This window comes from Apium graveolens, chromosome 8 (genome assembly GCF_009905375.1).
Source record: "Apium graveolens cultivar Ventura chromosome 8, ASM990537v1, whole genome shotgun sequence".
NCBI classification, from domain to species: domain Eukaryota; kingdom Viridiplantae; phylum Streptophyta; class Magnoliopsida; order Apiales; family Apiaceae; genus Apium; species Apium graveolens.
Genome location: NC_133654.1, coordinates 165865687 through 165871172, shown reverse-complemented (window position 1 = coordinate 165871172; position 5486 = coordinate 165865687). Strand labels below are relative to the sequence as shown.

The 5486-nt window shown below is 37.5% G+C and overlaps 1 long non-coding RNA gene across 1 annotated transcript; it reads right to left on the bottom strand.

Annotated features, from left to right (window-relative positions):
* Nucleotides 1–2434: 2434 nt before the first annotated feature.
* LOC141679138 (uncharacterized) lies at nt 2435–5236 on the bottom strand. The gene is made up of 3 exons (XR_012558046.1): nt 5086–5236; nt 3761–4555; nt 2435–3403 (listed from the first exon to the last, which is right to left on the bottom strand). It is a non-coding gene; the product is annotated as an uncharacterized LOC141679138 (long non-coding RNA).
* Nucleotides 5237–5486: the final 250 nt, after the last annotated feature.

Genomic DNA, 5486 nt, shown 5'->3' with positions numbered 1-5486 from the left:
AGCAAAATGATGCCATCTCACATAAGTTTTATCTCTCGTTATCATTTGTTATGTCTTTCCATTATCATTCTTAAAGGTATATCTCGATTTATGTTTGTATCGTACTATTAGCACTTGTTGAGCATTTGGCTCACTTCTTGCTTTACCCTGATATTACAGCTAGCAACTATGGTTAGATTCAAGCAGACTGCCCGTAAGACCTGTGATGCTGATGCTTATGTTCGAGCTCAGGTAGAATAAGTAATAATAGTTTGTGTGAGGACTCGGTAATTGTAATCAGATGTAATATTTGGTAGAGTTGGGCTATTCCAAACCCTAAATTGTAAGATCTTGGAGTTGGTTGTGTATTCTTCCCTTAAAATGTTGTAATAACTATATTTATTTTGCTGTTTAAGTTGGGGGTGTGACAAAAAATCAACAAGATTGCATCAAATTTTTGGAAAACATACTAATGAGATTCGGGATACCAAGGTTTCTAATCTCAGACAATGGTTCCCAGTTCATCGGGTCAGAATTTGAGTCCTACCTCCAGGAAAGGGGAATAAAGCAAAAAAAAAAACTTTAGTAGCATACCAACATGGAAATGGGCAAGTTGAAGTAACCAATAGAATTCTTCTAACTGGAATCAAAAAAAGAGTAAGAGAAAGCAAAAGCAAATGGCTCGAGGAGCTTACAAATGTACTATGGGATTACAGAACTAGTCCCCAGACAAGCACATAGGAAACACCTTTTAAGCTCGCTTATGGTACAGAAACAATGCTTCCAATCGAAGTAGGATCACCTTCTTACCGTGCAATAAACTTTGATGAAATATCTAATGAGGAAGGACTTAGAACTAACATGGAACTCGTTGATGAGGTTCGGGACCAAGATATAAAAAATGGGAAAATACAATAAGAAGACAAACGAATACTTCAGTAAGAAGTCCAAGGTCAAGAACTTTCAAGTTGGAGTCCTACTAACACTGGAAAGCTGATGCCTAGGTGGGAAGGACCATACAAGGTGAAAAAAGTCCTAAGGCCAAGGAAATACAAGCTAATGAACCAAGATGAGTCAGAAATCCCCAACACCTGACATGGACTCAGGCCCAAAAAATTCTACCAATAGGGAAATAAAAAGCAATCAAAGCAATCATTTATTGTATCCGATGGCAAGCTATCTCTTTGTTATTCGATTTATTATATGAAAGAAAAACTTATTTCAATGGAAAAGAATTTCCCTTTATCCAAGAAAATTTTACACTTACAAATATTTTTCCAAGGAAAAAACTAATTCTACCCGGGGCCATACTTGAACCCGGGCTAGAAGCACAATTTACACTTAGAAATATTCTCTAAACCAAAAAGCTAAGTCTACCCAGTGCCATACTTGAACCCGGGCTAAAAGCATAATTTACACTTAGAAATATTTTTCTAATCCAAAAAGCTAAGTCTACCTAGGGCCAAACTTGTAATCGAGCTAGAAGCAAATTTTAAGCTTAAAAATATTTTTTTTAAGGTAAAAAGCTAAGTATCCCTGGAGCCATACTTGAACCTGGGCTATAAGCAAATTTTACACTTAAAAATATCTTTCTAAGGAAAAAAGCTAAGTCTAGCCCGGGGCCACATGAACCCGAGTTGGAAGCAATATTATAAATTAGAAAAAATTTCTATAACAAAGCAAAGGTAATACAACCAATAATCCGGAGTAGAATATAACACAGAAATCTGAAATCAACAATCGAAGTTTTACAATATTTTAAAAACACAAGAGCATGTTAAAATTACAAATTATGAATCAGGAGCAGCGGGAAAGAAACTCGGGCATGGACCATCAAAGGGCTCTGGCTCACCAAGTCTGACCTTGATATCCTTTTTCTCTTGAATGAAATGTTCACAGAAGCTTCCCCATTCAGCCTTATGATCAATTTTGATATATTTTTTGGTAACAACCCAGCAACAGGGAATCACTAACTCACTGTATTGTTCAACTGTCTCAAACTCTTAGTGATCAAAGACATTAACACAAGCATACATCACGAGATCAACTATGAGTCTATACATAAGTAATATTCAAATATCTGGCAGTGCACAAATAAACTAGCAATATAACAATTAAGTTACATTACTCATTTCTAGAATAATAATTGAATTAGATGGAAGTCTGTGTTGAAATTGAATGGCGGCAACTTTGTTTGAGTCTAGCCGTCTGTGTCCGTGATGGAAGTTTAGATTTAGAATTACATTCATTCGGGTCATGTTTTGTTTTACATTTAGTAATAGAAATATTACATATTATATATAAAATATAATTTATAAATATGTATAGATATTTTGGTTAATTCGGTTTAACTGAACCGATCTCTAAGAAACCGAACCAAACCGATATTATTTCGGTTCAAACCGAAAAACTAAAAAAAATGTAATTTTTAAAAACCTAAACCAAACCGAACCGAAATTTTCCAGAGCGGTACGGTTTTCTAGTTTCGGTTCGGCCTTGGAGATAGATTTGTCATATTCCTCAGTATTTTTATAAGATTCAATAAACTCCCCCGCTGAACTTCGCTCAGAAAGCTATTTCTTCAGCTCGACAATCTCACTCTACAAGTCATAGACATATTTTTCAGCATTCTTTGCCAGGGTCGTAACTTCATTAAGATGCTTGTTCAGCCCAGACAGTACAGTCTCTTTTTTAAATAGTCTAGACTTCAGATTAATAATCTCCATCTCTTTCGATTCAGCAAGCTTCCGGGAATCCTTCATCTCTTTACAAGCAAGAACAGTCGTTCCGGCCATAGATACACCAAGCTAAGAGAAACAAAAATAAACACAATAAAGCACATGGTAACAAAAAAATAATACATAAAGTAAAAGCTAAGGAAGATATTATCTTCCCATAAAGTTCGGTGCACTTCTTGATCATTGCATCAAATCTGGACTCATTCATCCTCCTCCAGTCTGTTGTAGAGGGCATCTCAGCCATGGTCGGGTAACCTTCTCTGACAAGTTAGACCCAGCAGACCCATAAACATCCCCCACCTCACCTTTCCCCTTATCAACAGCAGAAGCGGGCACCGGGATTGTGTGACCCTTCTTCATCCGGGGAAGTTCTGTCAAAATAGTATGTATATGCTTAGTCCCCCGGCCTTCTCCCATCTCCGGAGCGTCTCCCAACGGCTCGATCTCAAATAAGTTATCAAAGTCGTCCAGGTTCTCAACTTCAACATATTCTTCAACATGCAAATCTTCCTCAATCACAACAGTAGGCCTTAAAGGGGTGTTCTACTCGGACCCCTCTTCGGGATGAGGTACCAAGCCGGACTCAACAACTGAGAACCTCTTCTTCTTCTTGAAAGTAGTATTGAACCCCCGAAGAGCCTCACTATAAGCTGAGGAAGACATTCTTGGATTATAAAATGGAAGACCTGAAATAAAATACAAGCAAAAATGAAGTTAAAATAAAAACGGAAAGCAACATAGATTTAGACGTAAAAATAAGAAACAAAGAGCGGAAGCCGGACTAAAAGCCTTCATTTACAGCCGAACTTATGCATCTTCTCAAGATCCATAAAAGTATCCCGGGTAAACTAAAACCCGAGACACTCACAAAAATCAAACACTAGTTGAATGGATTCACCCTCCAACACCGGACGCTTAAACCGCGTTTGGTCTACTCTCCAAAATGATATAAGGCGTAAAGAACAAATCCAAGCCTTTCAATAAAATTATTTTTCCATTCCAATATTTAAGTGAAGTCTACTGAATTATCGGCTTTGCAGTACCTGAACCATACCCACACTCGGAGGCCCATAAGCGCATCTCAGACAAAGGCTGCTGACTCGACTTGACCAAAGCAAAACTTTGATGCCATAACTTTAGGGTTGGCTGGACACCAAAAGTATTGCAGCACCAAAGGAACCATGTCATCCACTTAATACCATTTGAGGTTATTTGCATGGGAGATAATTTATACACATATTTGCACAGATGCTTTAAAAATAAGTGGAAGTGTTGATTCCATCCGGACCTCAAGTGTTCCAACCAAACAGGAACCAATCCATCTGCTGGCCGGTGGTAAATCCTTTCCCCAGACGAGCCCACCTCCATTCAATATGAGAATCTAACTGAAAGGCGGCCCAGATTGACACATCCATTTCAGTCAGAGTCAAAGCAGTCATATCATCTTCAAAGTATAAGGCTCCTTAACAACAATCATCCAAGCAAACTTTTTATCAAGTCCAGCCTCATTGTACGATCCCGAATGACTGTTTGGCGGTTTAGCATACCCGACACTAATATTCCGGTAGTCTCAGTCATTCACTATGGCATCAATCTTGGTGATAAAATAATTCAGGACATAAATCTTATATGCTTCTAGGGTATAAGGAACCTTCCTAGGGGATATCTTCTTAACCCGGAGCTCATGAATAACATTACGCGACGAAGTTGAAGCCTTTTTTCCCATATTTACCCGTTTCGTGTCAACTGTAGAGGAACCCGGATCACTTTCAGAGTCGAAAGATCCGGGGTAGTAGGAGAAATAGATCTTAGCGTGAGCTTTAGTCTGGATCATAAACCTAAAATCAAGAAACTTGGTTAGTCTACATCCCTAAGAAATTTTGAGTTAAATCTAGCATGGCCCGGACTAGCTTATTTTTTAATTTTAACCTTTATATATCACTAGTCCGGGTCTGAGATCAAACAAGAAAATCCTACATACTAAATAAACCTAGGTCCGGCTCGCAATCCTAGGTCCTGACCCCAGTCAAAACCCTAAACACATAAACACTTAGCAATCAAGATCAAACACCAAATTATGCCCAAATCACAAACATAAACGCTTATTCTACACAAGAACACCAAGAATACAATGAAAACCCAAAAATAAAAGACCAACCAAAGAGCGCCCAACCATAACCAGAATCACAACCAAACAAATTATCAAACTTATAAGTCGTATAAATTCATATTATCAAGCAAACAAAGAATAAAGGAAGCATACAATACTAAAAAAGATAGAGTAATGATAGCTAAAGAGCAATTAAATTAAATTTTAGTCTTCGATTTTAAAGCAAAATAAATGAAAAAAGAGAGAACAAAATCTTACGGGTGTAGAAAAAGCGAATATGGGGGAGTGCTCGCCTGAAGCTTGCAATCGCGTATCAGATCTAAAAAAGCGCCAAGTGTGGTATTCGAAAAATGAGGTAAATTGGTAAAGTGAAAAGTGAAAAGGGTGAGAGGCTTTATTAGCCCTGGTAAATGTTGAATAGCCACCACTAAGTGATATCATCCTGGCCATCTATCTATATTTTTTACAGAAAAGTATATACCTATAATCGTACATATAGACAATAATTAATAATTTCCATCATTATGGAACGAGATCCAAGGATAAATAAGTTATCAAAATTTAAATAAAAGGAGGGAAAAACAACAAAAATCGATTCAACTTCCAGATTTTTGACCCGGACCCGGATCAATACCTCTACATAATCTGGACTGAGGGGG